The following is a 22,942-nucleotide window of genomic DNA, read 5'->3' on the forward strand; positions in this document are numbered from 1 at the left end:
AGAGAATTTCATTGAAGCCAAACCAAGCATACTAGCCTGGTAGGGCAGCCCTCACAAAGCAATGAAGCCGTCTGGAATAGGGTGCTTCCTAGCACAATTCTGGAGCCCTGTCAAACAATGGGACATACACAAAGCATGACGGGGCTCCATTCCTTCAAGGGTTCAAAGAGATAACTTGTGACACATTAGCATGTACCCAATGGGCCTCTGTAATGCCAGAGCTATGGAAAGTGAGATTTCTCTTCAATGAATGCTAGGAGCATAGGAAAGGAAGCATCAATCCTTGTCTACCGTGTACTCAGGAGATCATTCTTAATTTTGGATTATGATTAAGGCAGAAGGACAATGTAGGTCTGATAAGCCCCAAGTCCAGCCTCTGGTTTCAAATCAAGTTTCAAGCTTGCATCAGCATGGCCTCCCCATACACTTGAGTAGATTACAATATTCTCCACTCACCGCTTGTCCCCCTATTATTGCTTCCTCACAATGACTTCTTTCTTACCCCTTTAATCAGCGTGTATTCTCACTCTTCAAGTTTCAGTGCCTGGTTTCTGTTTTTAAATTCTCTTCTGGGTATCTCTAACTTGAGTATCATAGCCTAGGACAATCCTCAGACTATAACCATGAGGCCATCTTGGGTGTCATGTTCACTGTGATGTCATAAACTCCCTCAAACTTCTAAGTTGTCCCAGCATCTTCTATGCACATGACTACTCTCCCTTTCCAGCTTGAATAGTTTTCCATTTCCTGGATTTCTTGTGGGTTTCTAACTTTATCCCTGAACTTTTAAATGTCTACTACATTCTCTCTAGACATGGTTTCTTTACTTTAAGTTTATCCTGGGTTTAATCTGTTACATTTTGTGAATATGGCCAAATGTGTAGACTTTCCCCAGTGAAAGTCCTGGAGTCCATCCAAAGTTGAAGTTGCCCACTCAAGCCTCTGATGTGCAATGATCGTGTCATCTCATGCAGTCCGCCAATTCTACCTATGCAGGTCACATCACTTCCTTCAGTCTGTATTTAAGGAAGTGTACCAGATGTGTCATAGATTGCAATATTTTCATGTTTTTTTCCTATTGCCTATCTCTGACGTATGCTCACACTTTCAACTTCTTGTGATCTCTGTACACACCATACCATGAAATCTATCTTTCCCAACGTTACTAATCTGATCAGCACCAGTGATGCGAATCCATGAATCCCAGGCCACCCAATAGGAATGTGGGCACTTACACTCCTGAACACATGGCTGGCCCTGAATTTTACTTGTGGACCCATATTTTTCCTGAACTTGGGAAGAAGATGGCCTGCTGTGATTATTCGTGAATGTAATTACTCGTAACATCATAGACGGTAACATTTTCCCTTGGTTCATCTGTTTAGCACGGAACACATTCTCTTCATAGTATTCCCCATAATCTATTTGCAATGGTCTACTTTCTGTAACATCATTAAGCATTTGGAGGAGATTCACAGTCCTTGGAAGTTCATCTTCTCTAATCTCTTTCAGCCTCAAATCCTTTATGCCCCAAATCAGCAGGCCATTTTGGATTTTTTCATTCCCTCTGGGAATCACCAATCCAAAGTGAAGACTGACATCCAAAGCTAGAATGCTCAGTTTGGCACCAGCGAAATTCTCTCCCATCTCTGGCCGTAGAAGATTATTGACTATGTGTTTTGACAGCATATGTGAGGAAGTTGGCTGAAAATTAGAACATTACGCTTATATTTAATGAAAAATAAACATGCCAGAGCTTAGGGTGTAAATCAAACAACTTACAAACCCTACAGAAATAAAGTAAAGCAGTGTCTAGACGTAATCTACTACGAGGACCATGGATCCAGGGTCAAGTTCCAGCCTTCCCAAATTTAGAAAAGAAACATAAAAATATCTTACCTGGAGACAGGAATTCATCAGATTTCTCTACTTTGTCTCAGAAACATTATGTCAATAAGGTGGTTGCCTGGACAACCTAGAATTTGAAGTTTCTGATCTCAGAATGTCAAACCAACCAAGGTGACCTCGTGTTCTCAGTGCTCAGTTGGACCTAGGCTAGGATAGCAAAGATTCCTTCAAGTGAACGATGGAAATTCAAAGGCAATGCCCAACAATCATGAAAACACTCACACATCAGCCTAGAGAACATATGGTGATTAAAGAATCACAAAATTCATAACTGGGAATGAAGGAGAATGGACTGATAAGCGTATCTATGGGAGATAGCTGAGAAAGACAATGATGATTGATGTGGATTAAGGCTGCCCCAGCTCGAAAAGCCCAAGGTTACCTGGCCTACATGTCAAAGCATATGACCCGGTGAAGTTTTTTTGGTATGAATTAGAGGTGCCCCAGTGAGAGAAGCCCAGGCGATGCTCACCTACATGCCTATCTATATGGCCAAATTCCTATTTAATGTTATACGACCACACAATAACCAGACTCCATTCTGTACTGAAGTCATTTAATGGCATTTTACATCATCTTTTCTTTTTCCAATAAAAATGTCACGTACCCATGCCTTATAAAATTTGCCCTTACCCTCAACTCAGGGCAGCGGCAGGACATCTGACTGCCCATGGCTCCTTTCCCCATGCAGCAGCAGCAGCTATTCACTGCCCGTGCATCCAGTTCCCATGGCTGCAGCTCTTCAGTACCCATAGGTCCTGTCCCCAGGAAGCAACTCTTTACTCCCCATGGGTCCTTCCCTATGTTATCCTGTACCATTCTCTAAATAAAAGAGCATCTCTGCCAGGCCTTGAGAGACCAAGAAATCTTTCTTCCGACTCATCAGCTCGCTGACCCACCATCATATATTGTGGCCCCCCTACCGGGAACTTGCTTCATCGGTTTCTGAGCTCAACTTCTGGTAAGTGCCCTTTTCTTCCTTGTGCCTCTCTCTGTTTCGAGGATGGATCTAAATTCACTTCTCCATCAGGAACTGTCTTGGATAGCTGTAAGAATCCACGTTTGCTGCCCATGGCTACTCTATGGGGCAAATCATGGCATTCAGCTTGAAGAGAATCAGTACCTTAAGCCTAAGGGCGATGTAGAGTGAATTACTCCATTCCTTCCAGACCCTATCTCTAATATACAAATTTTAGGTGGGCACGAGTCGGCCACTTAAGTCATTAGGATGGTCAGCAATCTGCAAGAGTCCCCTGTAAGGTTTCTTTTCCTAAGGTTGGATTAGAATACCTCCCATGGCTCCTGACCATGCTCTGAACTGTGTGAATGTCCCAATTGGGACTCCAGTTCAAGGAAAGTACCAAAGTCTAACCTTTGGTTGCGTATGGGAAGCCCTTCTCGGAGAATGCCTCCAACACGCAATTGGGTAGAATGTCCCCCAGAGCGGCAGAAAATGCCTCACTAATTTTCTCCATCCTGTTCTCTCTTGAACTTCTCCCTTTGTCTTGGGGACCATTCATCAGGCACCTATTACTGCCAGGTAGAATAGGAAGGATGTTCACTAGGCACCTGTAACTTCCAGGCATACCAGGGAAGATATGCAATGGATGCAATGCTGGGGGACACCCCCATCACCCCTTGTTATAGGAACCCCACAGTAGGAATGACAGGTAGGATGCTGCCCCAGGTTCAGGGGGGATTTTCAAGGTAATGGACCTGTCTCTTTCATCTTTCTCAGAGTTGCAATGGCGTTTTGCGTCTCCTTTTGAGCTTTGCAACAGGGAAGCAAAGAAATCTGTCAACAGTCATGGCCTCCACCCCTGGGAGCCCAAACTTGGCATTTCTGGGCCTGATCACCCCAGAAAGCCCAAGTAGGGTGCTCTCTCTTGGGGGGTGACTCATTGAGTGCTTTAGTCACCTACTGAGTTGGCTATGAGGGTAGCAGACCTGTGATTTATTCTGTGAACTGTCATGCTACAGTAGTGTGCCCCAGCATGGGAACTGTTGAGTGAGTCTTCTCTTGATAACCCTCTTTGAGTGGCCATGAGGGTGAGGTCTGATGTCTTCATTTCCTTTCTTTGTTTTGCTCATCATGTCCTCTGTTGTCACCAAGTCTTGGTTAAGTTCAGGCTGGACTTGACCAGAACCTGGAACTTCTGTAAAATCGGAAAAATTGAACACCTTTTGCAAGGAACTTCTTTCTCAACCCGGGTACTGGGAGCCCCGGCCTCCAGCCAGTTGAAGCCCTTTGTATGCACTCCACCCTTCTCCACTTCACTGTCAGTCGGACACTGGCTTTACTGCCGTGGGGAATGAGATAAGCATCCCTTAAGACTCATCACTCAGGGTCATTCTAACTAATTAGAAACACTTTCAATTGTATGGGTTATGCCCCAGAAACTCCAGCTGGTAGAATATGTGTGATGTTTCTCTCTGCCTTTCTGGTGCATTTGGACAGGTAGATCAACCTAGAACGTCCTTCAAGTTACAGTCCAGTTTCTGAGAAATCAAGAGCAACCGTCCTTAGAAAATCATTGCAAGACTTGAAATACAGTTCTAGAGGCAGTTCAGATTCCACCTTGTTCCTTTACCATGAAAAGGATTATCTTCCCCCCTCTCCAGGAACTACTATCTAGCATATCACTCATTCTTAAGACTGAAAAAAAAAAAAGGAGGGGCAAGGATAAATGGCCATAAGTGTGCCCTTGCAAAAAGTCTCGCATCTTGAGGGTCTGCTCCATAAGTATTAGTAAAAAGGCTCAAAACAAAGTTTTGATTTGTAACTGGTGAGCTTTATATTATTGTACCTGATTCATGGCAGTAGTTTTTAAAACAATAGTTGTACAGTCTCTGTGTATATGTTTCTATGTGTACATCATACCTGTGATATTTTACCCCCTGGATGGTCTGGCCAAAATTATGATCTCTGTTTAGTTGGCTTAAAGTAAGTGCTTTCTTAAATTCTAAATGTAGTCCAAATTAACAGAGGGACTTTCAAAGTTAACGTGATGTGAATTAACCTTTGGTAAATGAAAGCTTCTTTAAGTTTGTTGATTTCATTGAAAATTGTCTTCTTGTCAGAGTTGTCAGTATTTGCATAGGATGCAGGCATTCAGACTCGGTTTACTAGTCATATAAGTTCATGCTGTCTGTTAAATTTGTCAGCAAAATAATAGCTTTAAATGATGACCAGTTTTGTCTAATGCCTCATGAGGTTTCCCTAGTAATCTGAACATAATTGTTGGAAACAAATGGTTTAAATACATAAAACTCATAAAAGTGAGTACAATAACTTTTATGGTCTGTATATTTGGGGAAAAACAACAGCTTCGAAATCCTTTTTGGTAACAATCTTGAGTTTTGCCAAGTTAAGTTAAATGATATAAAGATGAATATGCGGGTCACTTTTGGATAGAACGGAACACTCACACATTATTGTTAAACATATCTAAGTTATCTACTTTTGGCTTCTTATTGAAGAGGCTAAAACTGTTTGGGTGTATCAAAAAGCATGTCTTGTGTTTTATTGCGAAGTGTCATGTTTCTTAAGTTGTGAAGTGTTTTGAATGCTGATATAAAAGACATTTCATAATTGTTTACCTTTTTAGTGTTTACTAGGTCCGTTAAGCGTTAAAGGTTCTAACTAGCCTATGGAATTAAAGCTACTGGAAGTTACTAAGCAAAAGAGCTCTGTATTCAAGGAGGTTAAAATGTATGTTTTCAGTAAAAAAGGTATAAAGAATGGAAATATTTTTGTTTGATGGGTTAAGACAGATAAATTGCTCCTGATGTACTAGAAAGGAAAACAGAAAGACTTTGGGACATGTACTGAAAATGAAAAAGAAAGATGTAGAAGGTTTGTGAAGGAGGAATTCTGAAATGAGTTTTATGCCTGCTCAAGAAGACTAAAGTAAGTTCAATTAAGTGAATGAGTTTGAATGTGAAACATAAGTAGGTGGAGAAATTCAAATTTGTTTTTCTCTAAAAGGATACATTTTCTTGAACTTTTGATCTGCTCTTGGTAAAGAGGATGTAAAAGCTGTTCCTTTGAGTACGTCTAAGTAAGAGACAAATCTGTTTTGTGAAAATAATGGCTGAGGTTACTCTTAATATGTCTGACTCTTTCTGTTATCACTTTGAATGGATACCTGAGCATTGTTTCCCAGTGAGTGTTGTTTGCTATTTGAACATTTTAAAAACTTTTGATATGTTGTGACAAGCTTCTCCCTCAAAAATATTCAAATCCTGAATGAAGGCGTTCTTTAGACCTGGTAGACAGAAGAATGATTACTCTGAGGATTTTCAGAGGGTCCCTGAGACTTCTCAAAGAAATTTGCTCTCTCTTCCTACAAGGAGGAAAATGCTAAAGTAATTTGGCTTATTTGGTCTATTAAATTAAATGGGAAACATTGTGAAATAAGCGACAATAGACTTTCTTAGCTGGTATTTGATGGGTAAATGTTATTAATATAGACGTCTCAAAATTAGATAGCATTCCTAAAATTCTGATCTGCCCTAGTTGTCAGTGATAAGTTCACTTATTATCTGGCAGTGTTATATGTCACAGAAGTAGTCAAGTTTCTTTGCCAATTGCCCTTTTGAGTTCTTTGTCCATTTGCAGATAGTTGTTGTTTTACTCTGATGCTTTTTCCTTTTGCAAATATGTTTCAACTTCCGACAAATTCCTGGAAAGGATTCTGACACAAAGAGTCTAAACGACAGGTTTCTGATAAACCTTCAGATTGTAAAACTGAACGGAGTAAGAAATGACAGAATTCTAACAGAAACTATGCTCATCGATCTGCTAACAGAAGATTCAGCTCAAGAATTGATTATACAGGACTGTGTGCACTGATTAGTACGATTATAAATTTTTAGGACTTCTGTTTGAAATATTGTTGAGTTTGGATGTGTTGTTTTGTTTTCTCATAATGAAGGAAATCTTTTTCTCTTTTCTCTTATGCTAACTATAACTTACAGCCATTTGGTGAAATTATACATTTATGAGCAAAACTGAAACATTTATCTTTTTCTCCCTACCTTATCCCTCCTGAATTTGGAAACCCTGTGTGACTGAGTATGGTCATTTCATGGCAATATTTGCATAAGTTCCATAAGAATCTGTTCTCCTTATAACAGGACACATTGGTTATATGACCAAGGCTTTGACTGGAATGTCATATTTGAAACATACAGGCTCAGATATGACAAGACAGCATTTCAGGAACAAAGATTGGACTTTCTGGAATACAGCCACTCGGAAACACAGGCCTGGTACCTTGTTTACTGAGATTTTGGCAATCTTACCCGGTAAGTAAGGAAACGTGCTTATCTGGCAGGTGCAAGGAACCTCCAAATATTTGGGGATACCTCAAAGAGAACACCACTCAAATCTGTAGGTACTTCAGGCCAAATCTGATGGCAAGTCCTTGGCTTGGCTTTTCTGGCCTCTAGAGGCCTTCACAGTTCAATCCGAGATTCTGCAGGAAAAGATCCAGCGAAGCACATTTTAAAAAGCCTGTATGAACAATTACTATTCTTGCTGCTCTTATGTAAATAATTGGAGCAAGTTGTATTGAAACTGCACTTGATTTGCAAACCCGTTAATCTGATTTGGCTATCTTTTGTAAAAATGAGGATGACTTAAGAGAGAAAAAAATATGTTTCTGTAGAAGCTATAGTAGGCATTCATGGATATTAGATTCTAGCTCTTTTCTTCCGCAATATTCATGTATTATTAATAGTAATGTCTCCTTGTGGCCATCTACCTCTGACACCTGGAAGTTCCCTGGCCACAATCAAACATTTTCCTTCAATACTACTGTCCAAATACTAACTAGATTTGCCTTGTCACACTTGGATCATACAGAACAAGTTCCAAAGGTAATGTCCCCAACTTATTAATACACACAGGATGGACAATACAAAATTTGGGATGAATGTATTTGGTTCACTCCTACTAGTGGGCAACTCAGTAAAAGGCCACTTTCTTTTGGGGAAAAAGAATCACCCCTGTGATACATGGCCTTATAGCACTCGACCTATGGGAAAAAATCCCTGTTAGATGTGTTCTCATATCATAGCCTTAAAAAAATACTGATTGGTTTTAGACTGACTGGGATACATGGCTCAACACGCATTGGTTAGCCCCTAACTGTGCTCAGTGGATATGTGGCTCCAATTTATGACCTTGGCTACCACCTGCATGGATTGGACGATGCACTCTAGGCTTTGTCTGGATGCAAGGTGGAACTACATTTACTATATCTCCTCCTGCTGACCTACCCAACTTGCAACAGCACTTGACCAGCCCTGTCTTCCACTGGTTAGACCATCTTTCCACAATTTTCTTTCACCAATTAGGAATCGAATTTTGTGGCATATTCAAGTCTTGCACATGGAAGTCCTAAACAAATTTACTATGAAGGCATTAAATGATACACAACATAGCATTTTACTGCTCAATTTAGAAGTATCCCAAGTGTGTAAGGCAGACCTCCAAATCCAAATGGCTCTGGATGTCTTGACAGCAGCACCAGGGGGCACCTGTGCCATTATAAAAACTGAATGTTGTATCTATAATCCTGACTACCGTCAAAAATTTCTGGCTTGGTATCCCAGCCACCAAATTAAATCCATGTCTGACCAACCCTAAATCTAAATGATTGGTTGAACTCCTAGTCAGGACAAGGTTTCTGCACTACTTCAAAACCTTATTCATTGGGTTAAACATACTGCTTGTATTTCTTATGATATTTTGTTGTCTGTTTCATTGTTTGTCTTATGCATGTCAAAAATGTTTCACTTCCTGGACCACGTCTTGTCAAAGACTCTCTCATCTCCAGAGGATCTGTATAACTTGTCATGCTTGAACTCAATGGGGCAAGCCTTCTGGTCCACTAAACTGCCTAAGTGTACCTATGGCCCCATTTAGGGACAGCTCTACGACCCTGTACAGCCAAAGTAGTCACAGAAGAGTGACCATCATCCATATCCCCAAAGATTTCCAGTCCAAATAGGTTCAGGGAGGTTTTATGATGTGGATCAGGGCTGCCCCAGCTAGGGAAGCTGAAGGTGACCTGGACTACATGCCAAACTATATGACCCAGTGGATTTTTTTATGGTATGAATTAGGGCTGCCCCAGGGCGAGAAGCCCAGGGCATTCTCACCTACATGCTGATCTATATGGCCAGATTCGTATCTAAAAATATGACAACACAATGTCCAGACTCCATCTGTACTGAAATCATTTAAAGACATTTTACATCATTATTTCTTTTTTGAGTAAAAATAAGTCATATACCCATGCCTTATGAAATTAGCCCTAACCCTCTAGTCAGGGCAGCAGCAATAGCTCTGACTACCCATGAGTCCTGTCCCCAGGCAGCAGCAGCAGTAGCTCTTCACTGCTAATGTGTCCTGTCCCCATGCTATCGTGTACTGTTCTCTCAATAAAAGAACACCAATGCAGGATCTTGAGAGTCCAAGCAATCTTTCATTCGAGTCTTCAGCTCGCTGAGCCCATATCAATGATTCTACCACGGAAAATAAAAAACGGTCCCAGAAAATGGAAGTCACACAGAAATCACACATGAATAATACATAAAGAAAGATGTCAGTTTTAGACATACTCTGAACGTTCGAAAGTCGGAGTAAGTCACAATCCCAAAAACCCAAGCGAAGGTCAAACATAGGGTAACTGGCAAGGGTGAGTTATGAGACTGCTAAAATCAGGCTCTGTAAGCCTGTGTCTATGAAGTTTGCAGGGACAGCAGAGACACAATTCTGACAAATCCTCTGACATCACAGTGGAGAAGAAAAACAAACTGGCCTCATCTACACAGTGCCTGAGTTGGGCTCAAGTAGCATATTCAAGTTGCATTCCACTCAACTGCAGGTTGCCAATGGAACATGAAAGGTGCTGGCCCGTGGTGCAGTGGTGAAGTCTGCACATTCTGGGTCTGCATCCCGGGGCTGGCCATGCGGAATCCTGGGGGTGACCCGCATCACAGCTGGTCCAGCCATTCTCGGGGAGGCATGGGAGGTAGTGTAGGGGCAGCTGGGAAGCAACGTCAGACAGCGTCAGTATTCCTCAGCAAATACAGCAACATCGACAGCAGATCTGAGCACAGCCATAAACATCAGCTGAAACAAAACTAATGAAAACTTGAAAAGAACAGAAAAACCGAACCTCAGCAAAAAAAGAATAAGATCTCCAGAAATAAGCTTAGCCAAACAGGTGCAAGCTATGGAAATCGGAAACTAGCAAAACTTTGGGGAAAGAAATTCCAGAAGACACAAGCAAATGGAAGGGTATTCCGTGCTATAGGAATGTAGGATCTAAAATACTTGAAACCTCCATAACGGATAAAGCAATCTCTGGATTCCATGCAATCCCAGTCAAAGTTGCAGAATCTTTCCCACAGAAATATGAGAGAATCCTTAATTCTCTATCCAGCAACAAGGGACCCTGAATACCCAAAGTAATCCTGAGGAAAACGAACAAAGCAGGACATATCACATGTAATGATTTCAACACGTAGGACGAAGTGCTACGTACCGAAACGGCACAGTCTGGTCTCAAAAACAGACACAGAGATCAACGGAAAAGAATCGAGAGCCCAGAGGTCAACTCACACATATACGGACAGCCCATTTGCAATGAGGAAGGCAAGAGGATCAGTGGAGAAAGGAGAGTCTCAAGAAGAAAAGGTGCTGGAAAACTGCACAGCCATATGTGACGCAATGAGAGTAGACCATGATGTTACATCAGGCACACACACCACCTCGAAATGGATTAAAGCCTTGAACGGAAGACTTGAAACTGTGAAACTTCTAGTAGAAAACCAGGCACCTTGCTCATGGCCATGCGGCATAGCCGCCTATTTGGAAGAAGCATGTGTGACTGGGCAAGGGCAACACACGAAACAAGAAACAAATGGGATTGCATCCAACGCAGAAGCTTCTGCCCGGCCGAGGAAACCATCCACTCAATGCAAAGACAGCACAACACCTGCGAGTGGATGTTTCAAACCACACATCGGAGAAGGACTGAATAGTCAAATGAGCCAACGACCACACATGCCAACACAAGAGAAAAAACAAGCCCATTAAAACCTGGGCAAAAGATGGAAACAGAGTTTTACCAAATAAGATAGAAAGATGGCCAACAGCTGTATGAACACATGTTCATAATCATTACGTCTAAGGCCAATGCAAATCCAAATGGCAATCAGATAACAGCACATTGTGGTCAGAATGCCCATAAGGAACAAGACAGGAAACAACAAGTGTCGGAGAGGAGGTGGAGAGAAGGGAAGCCTCCTGCACCGTTGGTGGGAGTGTAAGCCGGTGCGGGAACTATGCAAAGTGGTGTGGAATTTCCGCAGAAATTTCAGAATCCATCTACCATATGATCCAGCTATTCCTCTGCGTCGTATTTATCCGAAGAACTTTTAAACACCAACGCATAGGAATCCCTGCACCGCTGTGTTCACCACAGCCTTAATCCTGATGTCCAGGACTTGGATATCGCCCTGGGGCCCATCAAGGGACGAATGGAGAAGGAAGATTGGCTATAGCCGCACAATGGGATAGCACTCAGCTGCAAGAAAGGGTGCAGTCCAGCCATTTGTGACACCAGAATGGCTCCTGAGGGTAGGAGGGGAACTGAAAGAAGCCCCAGGGAGAAAGTCAAATACCGTAGGATCTCACTTACAAGGAGAAGAGTAAAATAAGGAGAAACAAACCTGTAGCACATGACAAGGGATTGGTGGTTCCCAGAGGGAATCGGTGGCAGAAGACAGTGGAAGAAAGAGTTGATTAGGCACCAGTGTGTGGTATGTGCATGTCATTAGGCTTACGGTGGTGAAGATGATGTACCATACAAGGAAGTCTAAATCTAGGAGGTTGTAAATCTGAAAACAATAGGGTGTTATAATGCAGGGTTATGGCAATCAATTCATGTAAAATCAAACTACAAAAAGGCAAGCAGGTTTATGGCCTAAAGCTTTGGAGGCTGAAAGAGATTAGAGAAGATGAACTTCCAAGCATTGATAATCACCTCCAAGTGCTTAATAATGCTACAGAAAGGTAGACATTGGCAAAGAGATGAAGAACAACTCTACCAAGAGAACATATTCCGTGCTAAACTCAGGATCCAAAGGAAAAGGTTACCGTCCATGATGTTACTACTAATTACCTTTACAAATAATCAAAGCAGGCCAACATCTTCCCCAGTTCAGGCAAAATGTTGGTCCAAGAATCCAATTCAGTGGTGGCCCTGTGGTGTACTGTGTAAGTTCCCACATTCCACTTGGGTGGTACAGGCTTCATCGGCGAGCATCACGGGTGCGGATCAGATTAGTAGCATTAGCAAATATAGATTTCACGGTATGGTGTAGACAGACATCCTAAAGAAGTCGAAATTGTGAAGAGACGTTATGAATACACATCAGAGTAAGAACCATGGGAATATTGCAATCTATGAACGCATCAGGAACACTTCCCCAAATGATGAAGGAAGGAAAACATGTGACCTGCCAAGGTGGAAATGGAGATGACACGATCATTACGCATCAGAGGATTGACCAGGAAAATCAATCTCGGGAGGGACTCCAGGGCTTTCTCTGGGGAAAGTCCACCCATTTGGACTCATCCACAAAAGATAAGAGATAAAACCCAGGATAATCTGAAAGGAAAGAAACTGGTGTCCAGCGGGATTGTAGTAGACCTTTCAAAGTTCGAGGATAAAGTTATAAACAGACACGGAATCCAGAACAAGGAAAACTATCCTACCTGGAAAGGGGAAGTAGTCAGACTGGTATGAGATGGTCGTGAAGAACTGTGTGCATGGAGGTTTTCAGGACAGCTTAGAATTCTGAGGGTGTTTATGACATCACGGTAAACATGTCACCCAAGATGGCCGCAGGTCTCCAGCCCGAGGATTGGCCTAGGCATGGATACTCAAGTGACAGATACCCAGATACAGCTTTTGCAAACAGAATCTGGGCGCAGAAACGTGAAGAGATGCAAGAGACGCTAATTCAATGGATAAGAAAGGCATCATAGGGAAGAAGTGATAACAGAGGGACAAGCACTGAGAGGAGAACATTGCCATCTCCTCAAGTCGATGGGGAGGCCATGCTGATTCAAGCTTGAAACTTGACTTGAAACAAGAGGCCAGACCTTGAGCTTATCAGACCTATGTTGGCCTTCTGCCTTACTCGTAATCCAAAGTCAAGAATGATCTCTTGAAGACATTGAAGAGAAGAATAGAGGCCTCGGTCCTAGGTCCCTAGTATTCTGTGAAGAGAAGTCTCCCTTTCCATAGCTCTGGCGTCATAGGCACCCACTGGGTACATGGTAATGTGTCACTAGGCATCTCTTTGAAGCCTGGAAGGAATGGACCCCTGTCATCCTTGGGGTATGTCTCTTGGTTTGGAAGTACTCAGGAAGAGTGTGCAAAAGCACCCTTTTGCAGAAAGCTTCGTTACTGTGTGAAGGCTGTCCTCCCAGGCTAGAGTGCTCACTTGAGATCAATGAGATTCCCTCGCCCATCTCTTGCCGTAGAAGGAGTATTGATTAGGTGTTTGACACCACACATAACGATGTTTGCTGAAACTTAGAACATTACCATTCTATTTAAAGGAATATAAACATGCCACAGCTGAGGAGGTAAATTAAACAAATAACAAAACCTGTGGAAATAAAGTAAGCCAGTATCTAGACGTAATCTAGTGGAGCGTTCAAGGATCAGGTGTGAAGTTCTGAACTTTCCAAAGGATCTCTCACCTGGAGAGAGGAATCCATCAGATTCATCTAATTTGTCTCAGAACCATTGTGTCTGGGAAGGTGGTTTCCAGGACAACCTCAAATATGGCGTTTCTGATCTCACAATATCGAACCAACCAAGATGACCACGTTTACTCAGTGCTCAGGTAGATCTAGGCTAGGATGGCAAAGATTCCTTCAAATGACCGATGGAAATTCAAAGACAACACCCAACAGTAACGAAAGCACTCACACATCAGCCTACAGAACCTATGGTGATTAAAGAAATACCAAACTCCTAACTTGAAATGAAGGAGAACACACTGATAAGCATATCGAAGGGAGATAGCTCAGAACCATGATGATTAGACTATGGAAAAGAAAGCAAGCTCCCAGAAAATGGAAGGCAAAGAGAAATCACACCTCAATAATCCACAGTGAATGACTTCAGTGTTCAGTTAGGGTCTGCTTGAACGTTTGAAAGTCCGAGAGAGTCACAACCCCAAAACTTGCATTGAAGGTCAAACCTGGGCTAACTGGGAAGGGTGAGTTCTGAGACTGCTCCACGCGGGCTCTGAAACCCTGTGTCCCCGAAGCCTGATTGGAAAAGAGACACGATTCTGACAAATACTCCGACATCACAGTGGTCCAGAAAAAGAAGCTGGCCTCATCTACACAGGGCCAGAGTTGGGCTCAAGTAACATGTTAAAGTACATTCCACTCAACTGCAGGTTGCCAATGGAACACGAAAGGGACCAGCCAGTGGGGCAGCCGTGAAGTCCCTGCATTCTGAGTCGGCAACCCAGGGTCGGCCACGTGGAATCCTGGGGGTGAGCCTCCTCACCGCTCATCCAGCCGTTCTGGGCCAGGCGTGCGACCCGGTGTAGAGGCATATGGGAAGCAATGTTATACCGCGCTACTCTTGCTCAGCAAATACAGCAGCATGGCCAGCAGATGTGAGCACAGCCGTAAACTTCTGCCAAAGCAAACCAATTAAATGTTGCTAAGAATAGAAAAAAGGAACAGCAAAAAAGAAAGCATGCCAGTAAAAAGAAAAAAACATCTAGGAATAACATTGGCCAAACAGGAGAAAGCTATGTCTACCGAAATCTAGCAAAGCTTTGGGCAAAGAAATTCCACAAGACACAAGGAAACGGAAGTCTATTCCATGTTCTTTGAATGGAAGAACGAACACACTTTAAGCATCCATACCGGAAAAAGCAATGTCTGCATTCCATGTCATCCCAGTCAAAGTTGCAGCAATCTTTCCCACAGAAATAGAAGAGAGAATACTAAAGTTTCTATGTGGCAGCAAAGGACCCTGAATAGGAAGAGGAATCCTGAGGAAAACGAACAAAGCAGCATGTATCACACTTTCTGATTGCCAAATATAGGATAAAGCGCTAGGTACCGGTACAGCACAGCCTTTCCCCCAAAATAGGCACACAGACCCATGGAACAGAATTGAGCCCAGCAGTCAACTGCCACATATATGGGCAGCCCATTTTCGACACGGGAGCCAAGAGGAGACAGCAGAGAAAGGAGAGTCTCGAAAAGAAACAGTGCTGGGAAGACTTCAGAGCCACAAGTGGCACAATGAGACTAGACCATGATGTTACACCAGGCACACATACCACATTGAAATGGATTAAAGCTTTGAATGGAAGACTTGAAACCATGAAACTTCTGCGGGAAAATGCAGGCAGCTTGCTCTTTGCCATCTGGCATAGCCGCCTACTTGGAAGAAGCATGTGTGACTGGGTAAGGGCAACAAAAGAAACAAGAAACAAGCGTGACTCAATCCAACGCAGAAGCTTCTACCGGGCCAATGACTCCATCGACTCAATGCAAAGACAGCACAACTGCGACAGGATGTTTGCAGAACAGACATCTGAGAAGGGGTGAACAGCCATAAGATCCAGTGAACTCATACATCTCCACAGGAAAAAAAACGAGCCCAACAAAACCTGGGCAAAAGATGGAAACACACATTTCTCCCAGGAAGATAGAAAGATGGCCAACAGGCTGTATGAAAACATGTTCCTCATCATTAAGTCTGAGGCCAATGCAAATCCGAAGTGCAATGAGATAGCAGCTCACAGTGGTCAGAATGGCTATAAGGGTGAAGACATGAAACAACAAGTTTCAGAGAGGAGGTGGAGAGAAGGGAAGCCTCCTGTACTGCAGGTGGGAGTTTGAGCCGATGCAGCCACTACACAAAGGAGTGAAAATTCAGAATGTTTCAGAATCCACCTAGCATATGATCCAGCTATTCCTCTGTGACGTATATATCCAAAGATCATGGAAACAGTAATGCACAGAGATCCGTGCACTGCTGTGTTCACCACAGCCTTACTCCCGATATCCAAGACTTGGAAGCCTCCCTGATGCCCATCAAGGGACGAATGGTGAAGGAAGATAGGCTATAGCCACACAGTGGCATAGCATTCAGCTGTCGGAAGGGATGCAGTGCAGCCATTTGTGACCACCAGAATGGCTCCTGAGGGTACTAGAGGAACTGAAACAATCGCCGGGGTAAGGTCAATTACCACAGGATCTCACGTACATGAGAAGAGGAAAAACGGACAAACAAACAGGTAGCATGTGACATGGGATTGGTAGTTCCCAGAGGAAAAGTAGGCGAGGGCCAGAGGGAGAACGAGTTGATTAGGCACAAGTATAGTGAGAGCCTGTAATTAGCCTTACGGTGGTGAAGATGATGTAACCTACTCAGAAGTCTAAATCTATGAGGATGTAGATCTGAAAGCTATAGCATGTTAGAATGCAGGGTTACGGCAATCAATCCACATAAAATCAAAACTCCAAAAAGGGGTGCAGACTTACGGCCTAAAGCTTTATAGGCTGAAAGAGATCAGAGAGGATGAACTTCCAAGGATTGGTAATCACCTCAAAGTGCTTAATGATGCTACAGAATGGTAGACCTTTGCAAAGTGATGAAGCGGAATACTACTAAGAGAACATGTTCTGTCCTAAACTCATGAACCAATGGAAAATAATACCTTCCATGATGTTACTACTGATTCCCTTCACGAATGATTGAAGCAGGCCAACATCTTCCCAAGTTCAGGCCAAAGGTTGGTGCAGAAGTCTAATTCATTGTCAGCCCTGTGGTGCAGCAGGTAAGTGCCCAACTTCCTCTTGCGTGGCCCGGGCTTCAGGGGCTAGCATCATGGGTACAGATCAGATTTCTAGCATTAGCAAATCCAGATTTCAAGGTATGGTTGGCACAGATATCATAAAGTAGTAGTAATTGTGAGGTGGCCTTATCAATACTCACCAGAAAAAGAACCATGAGAATATTAGAGTCTATGAACGCATCTGGTACGCTTTCCCAAATCATGAAGGAAGGAAAATATGTGACCCACCAAGGTGGAATTGTCAGACTGCCATGAGATCACACGATCATTGTGCATCACAGGATTTCCTGGGCAACGTCAACTTGGGAGGGAGTCCAGGACTTTCTCTGGGGAAAGTCCACCCATTTGGCCATATCCACAAACGATATGCGATAAAAGCCAGGATAATCTTAAAGGAAAGAAACCGGTGTCTGTGGGAATATAGTAGACCTTTGCAAGTTAGAGGACAAAGTTGAAAACCGACAACACATCCAGAACAAGGAAAACTATCGTCCTGGAAAGGGGGAATAGTCAGGCTGGGAGGAGACGGCTCTGAAACACTGTGTGCATGGAGGTGGTCAGGACAACTTTGAATTCTGAGAGTGTTTATGACATTACAGTGAACGTGTCACCCCAGATGGCTGCATGTTTACAGTACCAGGATTGGCTTAGGCTGGGATACTCAAGTGAGAGATACCCAGAAACAGCTTTTCCAAACAGAAACCAGGCACAGAAACTTGAAGAGATCAAAGAGATGCTGATTCCAGGGATAAGAAAGGTATCATTGTGATGATACTTCAGTCTTCCTTCGTTTTCTTCCATTCCATGCGCACTGATGCCCTTCCGTTTCCTTGTATCTTGTGAAATTTCTTTCCCCAAAGCTTTGCTACTTCTCGGTTTACATAGCTTTCACCTGTTTGGCACAGCTTATTCCTAGATACTTTGTTCTTCCTACTAGCATGCTTTTTTTTTTTTTTTTGAGGTTCAGTTTTTCTATCCTTTGCAACTTTTGATTAGTTTTATTTAGGCAGATGTTTACTGCTGTGCTCACATCTGCTGGCAATGCTGCTGTATTTGCTGAGGAAGACTGGCCCAGTCTAATGTCGCTTCCCATCTGCCTGTTTCCTTTGTTGCCCATTCCTGTCACACACGCTTCTTCCAAATAGGCTGCTAAGACAGATGGCAACGAGCATGCTGCATAGGTTTTCTCCTAGAAGTCTCACGGTTTCAAGTCTTCCATTCAAGTCTTTAATCCGTTTCGAGGTGGTGTGTGTGACTAGTGTAACATCATGCTCTACTCTCATTGTGTTACATTTGGCTGTGCAGTCTTCCCAGCACCGTTTCTTGTTGAGACTCTCCTTTCTCCACTGTGTACTCTTGGTTCCCTGGTTGAAAATGTGTTGCGCCTGTATGCATGTGCATATATGCGTGAGTTGACCTCTGGGCTCTCGATTCTGTTCCATGGAATTGTGTGCCTGTTTTTGGGCCCAGACTGTGCCGTTTAGGTTCCTAGCACTTCGTCCTATATGTGGAAATCAGAAAGTGTGATACGTCCTGCTTTGTTCATTTTCTTCAGGATTCCTTTGGGTATTCAGGGTCCTTTCCTTCTGGATAGAGACTTTATTATTCTCTCTTCTATTTCTGTGGGAAAGATCACTGAAACTTTGACTGGGATTGCTTGGGATCCACAGATTCCTCTATCTGCTATGGACGTTTCAAGTGTGTTAGTTCTTCCATTCCAACAGCACGGAATAGTCTTCCGTTTTGTTGTGTCTTCTGGAATTTCTTTAGCCAAAGCTTTGCTAGTATCGGTTTACAATGCTTCCACCTGTTTAGTGAAGGTTAGTCCTAGATATCTTATTATTCTTAGTGACATGCTTCTTTTTTTGAGGTTCAGTTTTTCTATTCTTTGCAACTTTTAATTGGTTCTGTTTTGGCAGAAGTTTATGGCAGTGCTCACATCTGCTGGTCGTGCTGCTGTATTTGCTGAGCAAGAGTGGCACTGTCTAACGTCACTTCCCATCTGCCTCTACACTACCTCCCAGGACTCTCCCAGGATGGCTGTACCAGCGGTGAGGAGGCTCAACCCCAAGAGCACAAATGGACGACCACGGGCTGCGGACCCAGAAGGCACGGACTTCACAGCTTCAGCAGTGGCCAGCCCCTTTCATGTTCCATTGGCAACCTGCTGTTTTGGAATGTGACTTCAATATGCTACTGGAGCCCAGCTCTGGCCCTGTGTAGATGAAGCCATGTTGTTTTCCTGGTCCACTGTGATGTCATAGGATTTCTGAGAATTGTGTCTGTGCTGTGCCAGCAAGCTTCATGGACACAAGGTTTCAGAGCCCACTTGGAGCAGTCTCAGAACTCACCCATTCCATTTAGCCCAGGTTTGACCTTCACTGCAGGTTTTGGGGTTGTGACTTTTCTGACTTTCAAACGTTTAAGCAGAATCTGTCTAAACACGGCCGTCTTTCACTGTGGATTATTCAGTTGTGATTTCTGTTTGCCTTACATTTTCTGGGACCTTTTTTCTTTTCCATAGGCTAATCATCATGGTATTGCTAAGCTATCTCCCTTCGATATGCTCATCAGTGTGTTCCCTTTTCATTCCAAGTTATAAATTTTGCATTTCTTTGATCACGATATGTTCTGTTGGCTGTTGTGCAACTGCTTTTGTGATTGGTGGGTGTTGTCTTTGAATTTCCATCGGTCACTTGAAGGAATCTCTGCTATCCTGGCCGAGGTGACAATGAGCACTGAGAACATGTGGTCATCTTCCTTGGTTAGAGATTCTGAGATCAGAAACTCCAGATTTGAGGCTGTCCTGGCAACAAATTAGACGAATCTGATGAATTTCTCTTTCCAGGTGAGAGATCCTTCTATTTCTGGATTTGGAAAGTTCGAACTTCACCCCTGATCCTTGAATGCTCTGCTAGATTATGTCTAGATACTGGCTTACTTTGTTTCCACAGGGTTTGTTACTTGTTTGATTTACATCCTCAACTGTGGCGTGTTTATTTCTCTTTAAATATAATGATAATGTTCTAATTTTCAGCCAACATCGTTACATGTGGTGTTGAAACACATAATCAATACTCCTTCTACGGCAGGAGAAGGGGGAGAGAATCTCATTGATCCCAACTTAGGACTCTAGCCTTGGAGTGCAGCATTCACCAAGGAATGACCCCCTCTGCAATAGGGTGCTTTTGAGCCACTTCTAGAGTCCTTCCAAACCAAGAGACATACCCCAAGCATGACAGTTGTCCATTCCTTCCAGGCTTCAAAGAGGTGTCTTGTGACACATTAGCATGTAGCCAGTGGGCACCCATGATGCCAGAGCTATGGAAAGTGAGACTTCTCTTTAAAAATGCTAGTGGCCTAGGACAGCAGCCTTGATTCTTCTCTACAATGACCTCAAGAGATCATTCTTGACTTTGGATTATGAGTGAGGCAGGACAACATAGGTCTCATAGTTCCAGCCTCTTGTTTCAAATCAAGCTTCAAGCTTGAATCAGAACAGCCTCCTCTTCGACGTGAGGAGATGGCAATGTTCTCCTCTCAGTGCTTGTCCCTCTATTATGGCTTCTTCCCAATGATTCCTGTCTTATCCCTTGAATTAGCGTATCTTTGATCTCTTCAAGTTACTGTGCCCTGTTTCTGTGGGCAAAAGCTGTTTCTGAGTATCCCTCACTTGAGTATCCTAGCCTATGCCAATCCTCGGGCTGGAAACCTGTGGCCATCTTGGGTGACATGTTCACCATGATGTCATAAACACCCTCAGAATTCGAAGTTGTCCTGAAGACCTCCATGCACACAGTTCTTCAGAACCATCTCATCCCAGTCTGATTACTCCCCCTTTCCAGGTAGGATAGTTTTCGCCCTTATGTATTTCTTGTCGGTTTCTTTTTCCTCGAACTTGAAAAGGTCTGCTACCTTCCCTCTAGACACTGGTTTCTTTCCTTTCGGATTAATCTGGGTTTTCTCTCTTATCTTTTGTGGATGAGACCAAATGGGTGGACTTTCCCAAGAGAAAGTCCCGGAGGCCCTCCCAAGATGACTTTTCCCAGGCAATCCTCTGATGCGCAATGATCGTGTCATCTCCTAGCAGTCTGACAATTCCACTTTGGCAGGTCACATGTTTTCCTTCCTTCATTATTTGGGGAAGTGTTCCTGATGCATTCATTGATTGTAATATTCCCATGGTTCTTTTTCTGGTGTGTACTCATAACATCTCTTCAAAATTTCGATTTCTTTAGGATGTCTGTCTGCACCATACCGTGAAATCTATATTTGCTAATGCTACTAATCTGATCTGCACCTGTGGTGCTAACCAATGAAGCCCTGGCCGCCCAGGCGGAACGTGGGCACATACCCAGTACACCGCAGGGCCGGCACTGAAATGGACTTTTGGATCAAACTTTTGCCTGAACTAGGGATGGTGTTGGCCTGCTTTGGTTATTTGTAACGGTAATTAGTAGTAACATTGTGGAGTGTAACCTTTTCTTTTGGCTCCTGAGTTTAGCACGGAACATGTTCTCTTAGTAATGATCTTCTTCAACTCTTTGTAATGGTCTTCCTTTCTGTAGCATCATTAAGCATTTTGAGGTGTTTACCAATCCTTGAAAGTTCATCTTCTCCAATCTCTTTCAGCCTCCAAAGTTTAGGCCGTAAATCTGGACCCCTACAGAACATATGGTGAATAAGGAAATACAACATTCATAACTTGGAATGGAGGAGAAAAGACTGATAAGAATATCTATGGGAGATAGCTGTGAAAGACCATGATGAATGATGTGGATTAAGGCTGCCCCAGCTCGAAAAGCCCAAGGTTACCTGGCCTACATACCAAACTACATGACCCAGTGAGTTTTTTTGTGTTTTTTTTGGTATGAATTAGAGGTGTCCCAGTGATAGAAACCCATTTCATGCTCACCTACATGCCTATCTATATGGCCAGATTGGTATTTAATGCTATATGACCACACAATAACCAGACCCCATCTGAACTGAAATCATTTAATGACTTTTAACATCATCTTTTCTTTTTCCAGTAAAAATGTAACGTACCAATGCATTATAAAATTAGCCCTTACCTTCAACTCAGGGCAGCAGCAGGACCTCTGACTTCCCATGGAACCTTTCCCCATGCAGCAGCAGCTCTTCACTGCCCATATGTCCTGTCCCCATGCAGCAACTATTTACTGCCCATGGGTCCAGTCGCCATGTTGTCCTGTACCATTTTATAAATAAAAGAGCACCAGTTCCAGAATTTGAGAGTCCAAGAAATCTTTCTTTTGACTCTTCAGCTCACCAAGCCCATATCATATCTTGTGGCCCATATCAAAAACTTGCTTCATAGGTTTGTGAGCTCGACTTCTGGTAAGTGCCCTTTTCTTCGTTGTGCATCTCTCTTTTTCAAGGATGGATCTAAATTCACTTCTCAATCAGGAACTTTCTTGGATAGCTGCTTGAATCCACGTTTGCTGCCCATGGCTACTCTATGGGGCAAATCATGGCATTCAGCTTGAAGAGAATCAGTACCTTAAGCCTAAGGGCGATGTAGAGTGAATTACTCCATTCCTTCCTGACTCTATCTCTAATATACAAATTTTAGGTGGGCACGGGTTGGCCACTTAAGTCCTTAGGATGGCCGGCAATCTGAAAGACTCCCCTGGAAGGTTTCTTTTCCTAAGGCTGGATTGGGATACCTCCCATGGCACCTCACCATGCTCTGAACTGTGTGAATGTCTCAATCGGGACTATAGTTCAAGGAAAGTACCAAAGTCTAACCTTTGGTTGCATATGGGAAACCCTTCTTCAGAGAATGGCTCCAACACGCAATTGGGTAGAATGTCCTCCAGGTCGGTGGAAAATTCTAAACTATTTTTCTCCATCCTGTTCTCTCTTAAACTTCTCCTTTTCTCTTGGGGACCATTCAACAGGCACCTATTACTGCCAGGCAGAATAGGAAAGATGTTCACCAGGCAGCTGTTACTGCCAGACATACCACGGAAGGTACACAAGGGATGCAATGCTGGGGGCCACGCCCATCACCCCTTGGTATAGGAACCCCACAGTAGGAACCACATGTAGGATGCTGCCATAGGGTCAGGGGTGATCT

This window comes from Equus asinus, chromosome 4 (assembly GCF_041296235.1).
Source record: "Equus asinus isolate D_3611 breed Donkey chromosome 4, EquAss-T2T_v2, whole genome shotgun sequence".
In the NCBI taxonomy this organism is placed as follows: Eukaryota; Metazoa; Chordata; class Mammalia; order Perissodactyla; family Equidae; genus Equus; species Equus asinus.